The sequence below is a fragment of the Pan paniscus genome, chromosome 13 (genome assembly GCF_029289425.2).
Source record: "Pan paniscus chromosome 13, NHGRI_mPanPan1-v2.0_pri, whole genome shotgun sequence".
Taxonomy (NCBI): domain Eukaryota; kingdom Metazoa; phylum Chordata; class Mammalia; order Primates; family Hominidae; genus Pan; species Pan paniscus.
Window position 1 is genome coordinate 123,292,427 of NC_073262.2, and position 16,493 is coordinate 123,308,919.

Sequence of the window (16,493 nt, forward strand, 5' to 3'; positions counted from 1 at the left end):
TTCCAGAGTAATTCTGCAGAAATGCAATTAGGATCTTGTCACTCCCCAGATTTAAATCCTTAAATGGTTCTTAATCACAATGTAGCTAAAATCCAAACCACTCAGCAGGGCAAAAACAACAACAACAAAAAACAACACCAACAACAACATTCGCTTTATTCCCCCAAGTCCACCAATTATACACATGTTGACCACCTCCCTTCCCCACCCCCATTGCTGATTCTTTGTCTTATATTTTGCCTTTTGTCTTGTTGTCTTTCAATCCATTTTCTTCCTGGTGAAATCCTCCTCTTCCACTCAGATACAACTCATGAATTTCCTTCTTTAAGAAACCTTTCTTGTGGGTAACTCTTATTTTGGCTGTTTCATGATCTTGTGCACATGCCCCAATCATAGCACCAGACAGACAGTCTTGTGACCATCTGTTTACCCACCCGTTTTTCCCATTAAGCAGAGATCTTAACATTTTTTCAGATGTGACACATTTCACAGATGACATTCAATAGTGCAACACATTTCCACCAGTATTCCCAATGAGGTGGCTATAACTCCACCATTTTTTTTCCAATCAAGAAAACATATTAATAGGAGTGAGAATGACAGATGATAATGACCTTGGATCTGTCCATGCACACGTACATGTGAATTTATTTGTATTTAGAAAATCATTTAGCACTCTCATTCCAAAGTCAGACTGCCCAGGTTTCAATTCTGGGTTTATCATTTATTGCCCAAAGCCTCTAATGTATTATTTAACCCCTATAAGCCCAGTTTCTTTCTCTATAAAACAAGTATTATAATAAAATTTAATAAGAATTAAAAGGACTCTTGAGAGGATATGAAAAATGTTTTTTTTAAAAAAACCTAATTCATGTGACTCACTTAGTGGTGGGAATATGAAGTGTTCCCAGTAAATTTTAGCTATTATTATTACTACTGTTTCATATAGATGGGTCAATTTCTTCTTCAGTGGATCGTAGTAATTCACTTTTATTTTCCTGCTACAGAATCTGACTTCACGTGAGTACATTTGTGAAGAGACAGAAATGATTATCCTTGAGGCTTCTGTTACTCATGAAATTGGAGAAATAATGCCCATGACATTGGACAAAATATAAAAATAACACTATTTGAGATCATCAAATACATAAGGCTTGTGCAATAGGCATCCTAATGTTCCTTCCTTTCCCCCAGCGAAACCTGCAAGCCAGAGGTAAAAATGAGGGCAAAGCTCTTCAAATCTTTGGAAGCAGAACGGTGTTCTGAGACGACAATGAGATCAGCTTTGCTCAGTTATACAAAGAGAAAAACACTTTACCAGGAGAGGCTCCATCAACCTGAACAATGAAGAGAAAGAAACAAGCCTGGTGATTGGAAAGGAAGTTCTTTAAGTGTGAATTGCTCCGAGTACAATATAAACCTTGTCAGTTATGGGATTCCAGCTGTTGTTTTATTGCCTTTAATTTCCCATTAGTGGTTTAATGTCTGGGAAAGGTATCCGGCCTCCAGGAGGGGAACTAAGGTCTAAGGTCGGAATTGTTGTTCTTGTCTCTGCCAACATTTTGAATAGTGTTTAAACAAAGCCATTCAAATGATTATCTTATGCCTAATTCTTATAAGGAGTGTTTGTGACTAAAATAAGCTCTTCAGGTGCCCTTTCTTCCTCTCCTATGTCTCTTCCTCTACTCTTCTTCTACCCTCACCAAAAAATGAGATGCTGAAATAATGCAAAAAAGTTATTATAATATATAGTCTTATAGTCGTAGCTATTCCTTGCCTGGGGTGGGGTCGGGGGGTGTTGTGGGGAGATGGAGTGTGTGGCATTGGAGGATGGGCTTTTCTTTTCTTTTCTTTTTTTTTTGAGACAGAGTCTTGCTCTGTTGCCAGGCTAGAGTGCAGTGGCAGGTTCTCGGCTCACTGCAACCTCTGCCTGCCTCCCAGTTTCAAGCAATTCTCCTGCCTCAGCCTCCCAAGTAACTGGGACTACAGGCGCGTCACCACGTCCAGCTCATTCTTATATTTTTAGTAGAGACAGGGTTTCACCATGTTGGCCAGGAGGAGGATGGGCTTTCTTATCTCATCTTACCTTTCCTGCTCCATGGAGTAAACATCTTCCAAGTGTGTAATGTCAAAAGGGAGGTGTTTCAGTTGCGTATACTTTGATTCTGCCCCTTACCCAGCAGATTGCTAGGGGGTATCTGGCTGGTGGAATTAAGTTATGTGTACTGCCACAGTAAAGTAAGATTCATTTCTTGATCATTATGAAACCTATTGGTGTCCATGCTTCATTCTAGCTGTAGACTGAGGCTTGAGGGGAACAAGCATTTAAACTAAGATAGGGCTGGGCCCAATAGCTTTCTCCTGTAATGCCAACACTTTGGGAGGCTGAGGTGAGAGGACTGAGGCCAAGAGCTTGAGACAAGCCTGGGCAACATACTGAAACCCTGATTCTACCAAATTTTTTTTTTTTTTTTAATTAGCTGGACGTGGTGGAGAGTGCCTGTAGTCGCAGCTACTAGGGAGACTAAAATGGATAGTTTGAGCCCAGGAGTTCAAGGCTGCAGTGAGCCGTGATCACAACAATAGAGCAAGACCCTGTCTCTAAATAAGTGAATGAATAAACTAAGAAATAATTGATAGATAGATATTTTTGGACTATAGTTAAATATGTTTAGTTTATATCATCACACTTATTCTCACAGTATTCAAGTGAGGTATATAATAGTATTATTTCCATTTTGAGACCAGGATTTAAAGATTCTGAGAAGTGGAGACCTACAGGCGTTAAGTAGAAGGGATGAAACTCAAACTCATATTTCATTAAATAAAAATTCCTTACTCTTCTATCTGTCCAACTTTCCCAAAAGAGAAAGGTAGAATTTCTTCTCTCTTCTGAACCTGAGATTTTGCATTGCTGAGAAACTTTAGGTAGTAAGAGGGAGAGCTACTCCCTGTCACTGATTTAAAGGGGGCTGGGTCTTCAGATCTGAATTTGCCACTACTTAGTTTATGCATCCAGATACAGTCATCTATTGAGTCTTGAAGGGCTGAGTACAAACTTATTCATTGTACCTCCCATCAAATACACTGAGATTTCTACAGAAAAGATCGAAAAGACTCTCTTTTTTGTATGTCTGATTTTCACATCTTTCTGTCGGGTTTCAGGGGGTCAGGTAATGAAATGCAGGTGTATTCCTCTGACAGCCAGAATGAGAACGTTACAAATATTTGGTCAGAGTATTGAGCACTTATAACTGGTAGCCTTGTAATAGCAGCATTCTTATTATTCCAAACCCTGGAGTCAGGATTTCCTGGTCCTGAACTCTAACATGAGCCATATTTTTCCTGTTTAGCCACAGACACAATGGTCACCTTAACATGCCCAAGGGTTAAATCAATTGCAATAGGGTGATAAAACATATATAAAAAAAACACACACTAGCAGTTAATACCTAAAAGGCCAATTGAATTCAATGAGAATTTTTATTGAAATCTGTGGCTGAAGAGCAATCACTTAGCTTCTGTTCATGGCTTATGTTTGAGAGAAGCAATCACAATTATTAGTTGAGGCATATTGTTTTCTATTAAGCAATATATGAATATTGTTGATCCTGTCTATACTACTAGGCCCTACTTAACTCTACATATTTCAACTCTTTCCAGTTAAGGGATGGGTTATTATGGTGTTTTGTTTTTAATCTTATAATTTATACAAGATTAAACATGACATTTCCATTACAAACCCATTCCCCAGCTGGCTTAAAATGTATATATATACACATATATGCATATATGTGTATATATAATGCATATGTGTATATATATACACATATATGCATATATGTGTATATATATACACACAAAAAATATTGCATTTTGGCAATACTTTTCCCATACCATTACATAGCAGATATCAAAAGTCAAAATACTGCAGTTTTTCAGCGATGACTGTCACGTATGCTCCCTGAGCAGAGTTGAGGCAGATGGCGGTGCAGAAGGGGTGGGAGACCTTGCCTCCCATGTTCTCAAAATGCAGAGGAAAGCAGGCCTTACTCTGCCAAAGCCGTGTGATGTTTGGCTCCAAATAAAGTTGGACCTTGTCCTCTGTTTCTCCGTCTTTTCCCCACCTTCTGTGTAGAGACCATTGCCTATCTTAGTTACCATTCTGCTGTGCAAATTCTGCCAATATTGGCATGTGTATGTGGCCCAAAGTGGAGAATCCAGACCCAGAAGGAAGCATGCCAGTCACTCTCTCTCTCTGCAAGCCAGAGCAGAGGTCACTGAGAGCACCTCAGGTATAAAGTTATCCCCAAGATGGAAATTCTGAAATTCCCTTCGTTAAGAGCTTTTTGCTGATTCATGATTTGAGAATTTTTCTCTTTATGTCTAACTACTAGTCATGTCCCCATGATATGTAATTATTGATTTTATAAAAATTAACTCAGTCATCCAAGTGGTTGGCTCTTGTGCCAATCATATTGAGAGGCAGAATTTTAGTCATTAGGGACATGAGAAAACTTCCATTATCAACTCTAAACATTGATTTGATTAAAATTAAGCCTTCTGTCTTAATTACAGTCATTGATACTTTCATACCTATAATTATGGAAGAGTATATCATGGAAGCAAATTTCATAGTCATCCTTACAATAGAAATATGAATAGAAACTTTATAAATGTTTTAGTGGCATTCTCCTTGCAGCAGCTAGTAGCCTCTATTTTGACTTTTTGTTGATTTTATGATTTTGCTTCTTTTGAAGTACTCCAAGGATATAAGGAAAAGTGGTAATTTGATATTTTTCTACTTTATTCTGTCATTTTAGAAAGCAAATTTGAGTAAGATACGCAGGTTTCTTATCCCTTTGACCAAAATTACGGAGGAATGGAGAAGTGAAAAATGACCATAGCCCTCTCCTGGCAAGATTTTGAAGTGGTTGGAAAGTACCTGCCTCTGTGCTTTTCCTCATTGAGCCCCTTTTTCTTCTAGTTTCTTTGTCTCTCTCTCCCTCAGTGATGTTATGCTTATTATGTCTTTGTCCCTGCCAACACTTGCTCTTCAGATGTGTCCGCACTGAACTGGAGTGATGCATCTTCATTCAATTTATTTTAAATCAAAGTCAATGGATCACCTCTCTTGAGAGAATTGCCTTTTATTCCTTATCTGTAAATACTAAGAGGGAAGCTTTGAAATTGTTTTAGAATGAGGAAATGAAGAGCTGTAATGAACCTTAAAAATGTCTGATACATTCTTATAATTCATCCATTTGTCTACTTTTTAATTTTAGAAAAACATTTCTGAATGTCTCTGTGTTCTGGGTGCCATAGCAGGTGTTAGTAATAAATAAAATATAGTTTCTTTCTGAAAGTGACTTACCCTATCAATCTAGTAAATGAGGAAGTAAATAAAGTCATGTAATTGAATTCAAATTTGTAGATGCAATTATATTGCCCTTACAGAGTGCAGTACAGATGAAAAGGAGAGGGGAATTTAGTATATCTGATGAAAGAAGTCAGACAACATTTCACAGAGAAGGTTATATTTGAGAGAGTCTTAAAGGAAAAGTATATGTTTACCAGGAAACATAGGAGAGAAGGGCATTAAAGGCAAAAAAGTTGGGAGGATAAGCGAGGAAAAGATATTCTAGAGATAGAAAAATCACAGGGACATTAGATAATATTGCACATTCAGGGGCCTTCAAGGAGTTCATGTAGCTAGAATATGAGATGCAGAGAAGAAACTTCAAGGGAACTGATAAATCTGGAAAGGAAGTTAGGGGCCGTGTGTGCTATGTCAGTGTTGTTTGCTCTGAATTTATTTCTGGCCTTTGTGCAACCCTAGATATATCCATTTAATGGTGACTCTTAAGGTAGATATTTTGTGTAACAATACTCCAGACATAATGATATTCCCGTTTCCCTGGTCTAACATGGCAAGAAGCTTGAGCTTGTTTGATGGGAAAGACCTTGAAGGATTTTAGACAGAAAAGGAACACGACCAGATCTGCTTTGTCCGCAGCAAGGAGAATAGATTGAAATAGGACAAGCCTGGGAACACATCAATGATAAATACTTGAAACATCCCACACAACAGAGTCTGAATACAGTCGGTAACAACAAGAAAGCTGCAGGAGATCTTGAGCAGATAGAATCAACTGGATTTGGCCACCAATTAAATGTGAGAGATGAAGAAGCAGTCTTGGGAAAGTCCCCAGTTTTCTGATGAGAATGCTTGCATGGTATGGCATTTCAAATAAGACCAAGTCTGTGGGAAAAGATGAGCTAAGCTGAGGGCATGTGGAACTGGGGATATAAGTGGGACATCCAGGGAAACTGTTTTGTAGACAGTTTACAGGGGTCTTATGTGAGGCCGTTCTTGTATTGCTGTAAAGAAATACCGTAGGCTAGGTAATTTGTAAGAAAAGAGGTTTAATTGTCTCACATTTCTGCAGGCTGTACAGGCAGCATAGCAGTCAGCATCTGCTTCTGGGGAGGACTCAGGAAGCTTCCAATCATGGCAGAAGGCAAAAGGGGAGCAGGCACATCACATGGTGAAAGCAGGAGCAAGAGAGAGACAGGGAGGTGCCAAACACTTTTAAACAACTAGATCTCATGAGAACCCACTCGCTATTGTGAGAACATTACCAAGGGGATGATGACTAAGCCATTTATGAAAAATCTACCCCCTTGATTTAATCACCCCCCCACCCCCCACCTCCAACACCGGGAATTACAATTGAACATGAGATTTGGGTGAAGACACAGATCCAAACCATATCAGGTCTGGTGCTCAGAAAATGGGCTGAGTAAGGCTGGAGGTACACGTTTGAGAGTCACTAGCACCAAAGTGGCAAACCGCTCAATGGAAGTAATTATCCAGCAAGCATTTGGAAAGAGAAAAGCATCAATGTTGAAACCCTGCTGTGTGAAGACATTTAAGAAGGGAGAAGAGTTATCACCAGAAGGGGTCAATAAAGAACAGTCAGAGATATACTAAGAGTTGAGGGTAGGGAGAGGAGTTATAGAAAATAATATAAGAACCATAAGCTATAAAAAAACCATTAAATCAGAGTTTTAATGACACAGAGAAATGCTTACTTGAAAATAAAGAAAAGGAAAGGAGGGAAGAAAAAGAGGGGAGGGGAGAGAGAAAGAGAAGAAGCACAGTAAAAAGGCTTTCTTCTTTGTTGACTTTTTTCACTAAAAATACAGACTAGACTCTTAGGCTAATGTGGCAGTGATAGGAAAAGCCTGCATGAACAAGAAGAGAGAGATGACAAGGGACATTTTCACACCTGAGTTTGGAATTTGATGTGCGTGAAAGAGGGTGTCAAAAGATGAAGTCGGCATCTAGGCGGTGCCAAGGAGCTTCAACTTTATCTCAAAGGAAACATCAAAGCATTTTAAGCAGGGCAGAGATAAATCCAGGGTTTTGCTTTAGAAAGAACATTCTGACAGCTATGCAGAGGAAGGCTGGACCAGAGCAGGCCTACAAAAGAAGATTAGTCAAGAGGTTGGTGAAATCCCAGCCAGGGAAGATGAGACCCTTCATGAGGGTATGCCAAGTGGGCACCAACCCCATGACTGCTTGGAGATTTTCTTATCTGTCTTTGATAGAGTGTGGCTTGTTGGTCCATCCTGGGGGTCCTAATAATAGCCAGCAGTAGGAGCAACAAACCAATTGCCCAACTTGCTCAGAAGGCAGATACTAAGCGTTGCTGCTACTTTGTATGACCATTCTTGGCTTTCAACAGAACAGTGTTTCTACTCTCCCCTCCACCATGCTGCAGCTCTAGTCTGGAAGAAGGATTGTGATTTCAGCACCACACAATTGCTCAGCTCAGCTCTAGAGGTGCATTTGCATCTGAGCTCTATGAATGGTACCCACCAAAGGCTTGCAGTATGCAGTTTTTAGCCTTTAAAGGGATTTTCCACCTTTTCTGCCATCCCTCACATAGGAGAATTACCAACAGTAATCCTGCAATCTTCTTGACCTATATTTTAAAGCTGTGGTTCTCAACCAGAGGCAATTTCGCTGGCCCAGGGGACATTTGACAATGTCTGCAGACATTTTGGTTGTCACAACTGGGAAGAAAGATGCCAGTAGATTGTTACTGGCATCTAGTGGGTACAGGCCAGGGATGTTGCAAAATATTCTACAAGGCACTGGACAGTTGCCTCACCTGCCCCATCCCCCTACAAGAAAGAATTATCTGGTTCTAAATGCCAACAGTGTCAAGGTTGAGAAACTGTATTCTAAAAAGCTGGAACACTGTTTTCTTAAGAACATTTTATTTCATCGCTTATCACAAAAATGTATTTGTCAGGTTATCTCTTTCCAGCCATCTTGTATCTACTACAAAGTGAAATGAAGGGTTGAATAAGTTGTCTGGCTAGGTCAAACCAAAAATTTAAAAAGAATTTTACTCATTTATTAAGCATTACTCTAATTATTTTTTTAAAAAACATTAATGGTTCAAAGTGTGCCTAAAGGTGCTAAAATTCTCCACTGTAGTTTCAGCTTTGGACCGTGAATTGATTGAGAAAACAAAAGTTGAAACATGCAGATAGGTTATCTTACAAGAGTTTGGTCAAAAATATTAGTATTTTCAAGTACCTGTAAGCTTTTCCTACATATACTTAAACTCTGGTAAATCAGAGAAGATACCATCCTCCCTCACCCACTCCACTGAAATAGGATCCAAAAAAACAAATGCCCCAACCTTCATGTTTGTACATTGAGATTTAGTCAACAGGTATAGGGCATTGACCCTCTTGAGAAATAGCCATCATCTAGCAGCTTCTCTCTAGAATATTAGCTTCATTTTCTTTTATTTTACTCAGAAAAGAGATTGTATTCATGTTATAATCCTCTCTTCCGGGATATTTCGAGGAAAGAACACATTCTGGCAGAATGCAATAGATCTATGCCTCTATAAGGCAGAAGACAATTCACACATCCCACAATTACTAAAAATGTATTAGGCTTATATTAGAAAGATAATCTGTCTTCTTAGCAAAGTTTCACTTAGTTTTTGCCACATTCTGACTTCCACTTTTTTCTAGCCATTATATATGATGTTAAAAAAAATTCAAACAGAATGCTGTATTTATCATAAACTAAAAATAAAACATATGTCATCAGGGCAGGTATTTAAGCATTCAACAACTCAAGTGAATGGTTAAAAAAAAAAAGTGTTCTCTGGAAGGATTATTTTATACTGTAATAAGCGAACTCCTTAGGATTAGCATGGGGACCAATGAGTCACACAGGAAACTCAGAAAGGTAGTCTGGGGTGGAGTCAGAGCCCACTGTGTTCTTCCTCTTGGCAGCATGCTGATCAGGACCTTTGTCTAAATTGAATCTGAAATTGCTTTTCAATGTCATCTTGGAATTTCTAGAAGGGCACTCTGGCACCATATGTTCCCTTCTGACTTTGAGTAGGATTACCATGAGAGGCAAAGTCCTAAAATGTACCGAAAGTCATTTTTTTATGGTTAAAATATTTTCAAATAAGATAAAAATCCAATATGATTGTAGAGAAACCTGTTGCTGTTGTTTGTTTTGGAACACACTTCTAATCTTTGGTTATATGACTTCAAAATAAAAGGAGTCTGGCAGTTTAGACAATAGTTTGTATTATTACATACCCTCTACTCTGAGCTTCTTTAATAATCCATGCATATCTCTGACACTGCATTTATCATATTAAATTTGAATTATCCCTTTATGTGGCTGTCTCCTTCATTACAGTGGAAGAATTCAAGATAAGGACTATGTATTTGTCCATGTGTCATACCCAATGCCTAGTCCAATTACAAAAATAAATAAATGCACAGATAGATGGTTGGAATGGAATTGGGCACTGAGAGATAGCATTGAGAATAGGTTGGAGGTGGCATTAATTTGGGCTCAGGGATAGCTGGAGCATATACTATTAATGAATTTTCAGGGAAAAGTCAAAGCATCAGGGTAAAATATATTTAGAAAATGCTGGGTTTGTTTTTTATAAACAAAGAGAGTTTATCATTTGTCTATATGCATTGTAAAATTTTGAAAAGAAATAGAGCATATAACGCTTCAGAAATTTATTTGACCACATCACACCCATTAACTATTTCAGAAATGGTATTCAGCAAAATGTCATTTGGAGAGTGTTGGCTTGTATCCAGAGGCCTTCTTCAGTGAACCATCTTTATTTTATTTTATTAATGTTATTATTATTATTACTGTTTTTAGAGACAGGGTCTCGCTCTGTTGCCCAGGCTGGAGTGTGTTGGTGTGATCATAGCTCACTGCAACCTCGACTTCCTGGCCTCAAGTGAGCCTCCCTCTTTGGTCTCCCAAAGTGCTGGTGTTATAGGCGTAAGCCACCATGCCTGGCCCACTGCACCATCTTTAAAAGAAAGTCCAGAGCTATTGGTGAGAAAAAAAAGGAAGAAAATAGGAACTTGAAAGGTTAGGTTTTGGAAACTTAATTCTCTGAGTGAGTAGTGTGGGTTTGTAGAAAAGGTAAATTATTATTAGAAATTATTGGAAATTAGAATATTATTATAGAATTATTAGAAATTATTAGACAACTATGAGTTGGGTAAGTGCCAAGCTTCAGGGGGAAAAAAAACCACAAAAAACCCTAGAGATTTAAAGAAGTAGAGTTCCTAAGTCAAACTAGTGACAAGATACCCAATTGTACTTGTTTTTAATACATTTTTAACCCTTCATAGTTATATATGAAAGTGGCTTTAACTACTGTTTTTCTTGCCTAATCAATGACCTTCAAACCACTACCTCAATGTTATCATCTCTTAAGACTCTGCCTCTCTCTTCCAACTTTAGCCACAGGAAATCATTGCTGTCCTTCAAACACGCTGATCACACTCTGGCCTCAGGGTCCTTGTGTCATTTTTTTTTCCCTATGTCTGAAAAACAGTTCCCTAAATACAGCTTCTTATTCTGCTCTCCCAAAGGGCACTCCCTCAAAGATTCCTTCTCTATCTAAAATATCCTGCCAATACTGCCTCTTAATCTTCTTTACTTTTCTTCACAGTGCTTACCACTGCTTGAAATATTACATATATATGCATGGTTTGTTTTCCTTTACTGGAGTATAATGTTAATAGGGCACTGGATCAGATATTAAGGGTGTAAAGACAAATAACAGACAGTCCTTGCCTTCATGGAGCTTCCAGGCTTAGGTGAATATAGGTCCTTCTCTGTCCTCCATTCCCTGGACACCCCAGTCCTAATGAAGATGCCTTAGAATCTGTGACAAAGAAAGAAAACCAAGAATGGTTCAGTAATACCGAATTTTGCACAAATTTGCCAAAGATGTGAGAAAATCCTAGTCATAGAACTTCTTCACAATGTGATTGTGAATTAAACACACCTTTGTAAAAGGTGAAATACTGTAAAACCACATATTTATTATTATTATTAGTGTTTAACAAGCGCTTTTTATTTAAGCTTGTATTTCTGAGCTAAACTAATAAATTCGTCTTTCAAATGAACAACTTGTCTCTAGGCATAAATTGGGTACATTCAGAAACACATTAGCAATTTTAAGCTCACCAACTTTTAGAATTCTAATGCTGGAAGGGACCTCAGAGATCGCCTAGTACAATCCCCTCATTTTCATATTTATGCTTACGGCACTAATTATTACAATCTACTGCAATGAACAGTGGTCAATAGGCATTAACAGAGCCAGAGGAGTGCTCTACCAACTTGGCCTCTAATTGGCGGTTGCAACTCAATCTTGGCATAAGAGAAGGATTTTTTTTTCTTTCCTATAAACATATAACCTTGGTCTACATAAAGTGTTTCTTTCCATATTGAAGAGTGAGACAGTGGAGAAATTATGCATTAGAAATTAACTGAGCTTTTCTGTCTTTGCCAAAGTACATTTTTGTAGTAGGGAGAAAATAATCTGGATTGAAAATTGTTCATTTAATGTTCTGAGCCATTCTGAGATAAATATTCTGATGTGAAAATTCAATGGACTGCATGATCTAAAGGAACATTCAAACAGGAAGTAGTCAAATCAATAGTGCAATGATCACGCTAGAGAAAGAAAAATGTGTTATTTTATTAAGACACATTTCAAGAACCAGGGTGGCCTTCCTTGATAATTCACTTCAAAAATCAGCTTGTGGAAATGAGTGCAGGCATTTGTCAGTGACTCTGAGGACTTTAAGAAGTCTTTGCACTGTTTGCACTGTTTTTATAATTCCACTATCATTTTTTTAATCCCCTGCTATAAAGTACAAATGTCATTAAAGGGTCATTTTGGGCTTTTTGTTGTTGTTGTGGTTGGAGGGTGGGATAAGAAGTGAACATTATCCAAATTTTAACACTTTTTTTTTCTTTTTCTTTTTCTTTTTTCTTTTCTTTTCTTTTTTTTTGGAGATAGTCCCACTCTGCTGCCTAGGCTGGAGTGCAGTGGCAAGATCTTGGCTCACTGCAACCTCCACCTCCCTGGTTCAAGCAATTCTGACAGCAATTCTCATGCCTCAGTCTCCCAAGTAACTGGGATTACAGGCGCAGGCCACCGCACCTGACTAATTTTATATTTTTTATAGAGACAGGTTTTCACCATGTTTCCCAGGCTGGCCTCGAACTCCTGGCCTCAAGTGATCCGTCCACCTCAGCCTCTCAAAGTGCTAGGATTACAGGCATGAGCTACTATGCCCAGCCCCCTTTTTATTCTTCATTATTTTCATCGATTAAATTAAGGATGATTGAAATATTCTTATCACCATAATTATTACTTAATATTTACAGATCTGACTTAAATTTTTATTATAATTGGTTTTAAATACTTTTAAAAGAGTTTGCAAGGAACAGGATTGATCAATTCAACATATAAAGGATAGCAAAATAATACTCTTGACTTGGATATAAACTATTATATGTTGGAGTTTATATATACTGCACACTAAAAAAAAACTTGTAAAAGTTGTACAACAGTTAAATGGCTTTTTAATTCAACAATACACAGCATTTGGTTTAACTGACTCTTACTGGCATTCACTTGTCACTTTGGGATTGTGGACAGAGGCTAAACTGTTTACCAAATGAATACTCAAGCAAAGCTCCACTGTTACAATTGAAGAGGGATAACAGCAGTCAAGCACTGTACCAGCGTATGACTAATAACTCCAGGCAATAAGCTGCCTTAGATATAGATCTGTGTTTTGTAATGAAAATGTAATCATAAAACTTAGACTGGAGTTTCTATCCTGCTAAGCCAAGTTACCATCAACAAACATGTTAATACTTGACAGCACATTTCAGCACCTTAGTGTCAGAAAATCAGGGCATGCCAATTTTATTCAGAGCTCAATGAATTCCACCTACTTAGGCATCTCCCAGCTTGTGGGTTAAATGTAATTTTAAAATTCTGATTGCTCGATAATTGATAGTCATATTTTAGGAATTGTATTGTGTTTCTTTCTTTCTTTTTTTTTTTTTTGAGATGGAGTCTCACTTTTGTTGCTCAGACTGGAGTGTAGTGGCGCGATCTTGGCTCACTGCAACCTCCGCCTCCCAGGTTCAAGAGATTCTCCTGTCTCAGCCTCCAGAGTAGCTGGGATTACAGGCATGCGCCACCACACCCTGCTAATTTTTGTACTTTTTTAGTAGAGAAAGGGTTTTGCCAAGTTGGCCAGGCTGGTCTCAAACTCCTGACCTCAGGTGATCCACCCGCCTTGGCCTCCCAAAGTGCTGGGATTACAGGTACGAGCCACCGTGCCTGGCCGGAATTGTGTTTCTTATTCAAGAGGCAAGTAATAATTTATAGTAAAGGGTTTTTTTTTTTTAAGTAAAATGTGTCTAATGTTTCACAGTTTTAAATACCCTGTGGCTTATTTAACAAGGATATTTTATAACAGAATTATTCTATTCCTCTTTTTCCTTCTCTCATGTCCTGTGTTGTACCTTATCCCATGTGTCAAGACAAATGTTTCCTATTAACAAGACTGCGTTATACGTTTTAGGACTTATTTTTAGTCATTCATTCCCCAAACATTTATTAAGTTTCTTTTCTAGGGCAAACAACACTGTTAGGTGCTAAAGCTACAAAAATGAATAAAACAGGAGTCCCTTCTCACTGGGAGCACACAGGATAGACGTTCATGTAAATAGATACCCACAATATATTTTCATAAATAATGTAATCAAGTTAGGGATGAAGACAGTGGAAGTTTGGGAGAAAGAACAACTCAAGTAGACCAAGCAAAGCCTGTAAAGAGGAGGCATTGGTTTTAAATCTAGAGAAGAAGTAGGAATTTCTTAGGGAAAAAAAAAAAAAGAAGAAAGTTTATTCTAGGGACAGAGATGGCATGGCCGGGGCCCAGAATGGCTTGTAAAGGGACATTTACCTTTGAGGAATGGTGAGGAGTGGGGTGGACCTGGATTGAAGAAACCAGTTGGGAAAAATGCCCTGCGGAATATGTGGGCAATATTGTTAAGAGCCTTAAATGGGCTTTGCCAAACTACTTGGACTTTATCCTGACAAAACGAAACAGTACATGGTATTAAAATACTAATTTAGACTTTTAAGATTATTTCCTGTTTTTTCACCTGTCAGTTAAAAAAATAACGTTTTGGTTGGCTTCACTTACTTTGCATATGTTTCCATGGGTTACTTTAACACCAGAATGGCATCTGTGGAAAACAATCTGAGCCCAAGACTAGAGTCTAAACGCACAGGTTTTCTCTGAATGACAATATTCAAGAGACTCACATAAAGCCCTGATCATCAATCCCCAAAAAGATTAATGTCCAGAACAAGTTCGGAAGATCAATTAGGGAACTTCAGAACAAAGCCATGAAGCATGTCTCTACGGCTATGGTGGGTGGAGTAGGCAGACGGCTGCATGTTGATATTTATGGAACGTTAAAATAAATAACTGTGCCCAAATATCTAACATCCATAATTGAATGTATTGAGGTGGGGAAGGCACTGTCCCCTGAAATTGCTATTAAAGCACTAGCATCTTGCCTAGAAGTTACTGTATGAGCATATTAGCATCAAGCGCCCCAGCCACCTAAAACACACCAGGTATTCAGTGAACTCTCAATTGGAAAGGAAAGGAAATTTGAATCTGAGGTATCGCCTTCCCCACACTGGCCAAATAATGGCATGGCAGAAAGTCCAAAGGAGGCAGAGAGATGGGATGGAACTAGGGAGAGGTGTGAAAAAGCTTTAGTTTCTTCTGACCCAACTATCACATCCATCATCATTCTGAAGGTTTAAAAGCCTGAGTCACTAAGTCATAGAAACTAAATTGGGGGAAACAGAAGCAAAACAAAGACACTTGTGGCTAAATACATTCAGGTGTCTGTGAGGTAGCAGGTGTTAGATTTGAGTTAACTCCTTTTCCAGATCGGAAAGGACCCTCAGGTCTCCCTAGATCTTTGTCATTTGGTCTGACCACCATTGGCCTTTCTTTCTGGCATCATCTTGGCTCCACTTGTCCCCTGGAAGGAAAAGATCTTTCTTACATAAACTCAGTATTTTATCTCTCTGAATTCAGACTGACTTCGCAGTTGCTCCCATCCCCAGTGTCCTAGACAATTCTAGGGTTCCTGGTAGGGCCTGACCAGTCCGTGGCAGCTTTTGTGACATGCTGATCATTGTCTGATACATTCCCCTAGCCAGCTTAAAGCTGAATGTCTCTAGCTCCCAGCCGTCGACCTCAGTGGTGGTCCCACCTCATGTTGCACTATTCTCTTCCTTGTCAGCCCTCTGTGACAGCTTAAGGTGGAGTGCTCTTCTCCCGCATCAAATCCCCTTGTATCCTTCTTTCCACCTAGTGAATGACTATCTCCATTCTACTTGAATGTAGAAAACGTCAAGGATTGACAATCCAGAACTCACTGACTGGCCAAGCATCCAGTCCAGATTACTTCATCCATAATAATTTCCCTGGGATGTGTATATGTGTGAGGGGAGGATGGGGCTAGGGTTGCGTAGCAGAATCCCAGAGTCTCCATTATCACTGTGTATTCACATAAACAAAATATGTGCTACAGTCATCATTATTATAAATTGAAAATAGTTATTGAACACTTACAGTGTGCCAGGCATGTAAAAATGTTTTTCATAATTTTACAATTTTAGCTCTAAATGTCATAATGTACTGCCCTTAGAAAAAAGATGCCAGTTCTCTACATTTGCAGAGCATTAGGCTTGATATGACATTTTTCCAGAGCTCCTTCTGGTTTCCTCAATAGAAATCACCACTCTGCCTCTCTTGACTTAACGCGGGAATATTGCCTGTCTCTCAGACACGTACACACACAGGCACACAGCCATGTGCACACACACACACACACACACACTCACACACGATTTTCAATTTCCTCCTGCTTTGTGTTTCATCGGGGTTACGGTCACAGCGGCTCCCCTGCGGGCCCCCCACTTTGTTAGCATTCTGATGTTCACTTATCAGTGAGTGAATCAAGAACAACACATCCCCTGGTAAATTGGGAG

General features: G+C 38.8%; 2 long non-coding RNA genes across 5 annotated transcripts in view; one reads left to right on the top strand and one right to left on the bottom strand.

Annotated features, from left to right (window-relative positions):
* The window catches only part of LOC103786116 (uncharacterized), an 859,517-nt gene that overhangs the window by 723,120 nt on the left and 119,904 nt on the right, over nucleotides 1-16,493 (top strand). The gene's annotated exons all lie outside the window — the stretch shown is intronic.
* Nucleotides 11,171-16,493, bottom strand: part of LOC117979469 (uncharacterized) — a 125,345-nt gene continuing 120,022 nt past the window's right edge. The window contains exon 3 of the long non-coding RNA XR_004670330.3: nucleotides 11,171-11,261. This is a non-coding gene — a long non-coding RNA (uncharacterized LOC117979469). The remainder of the gene's footprint in view (nucleotides 11,262-16,493) is intronic.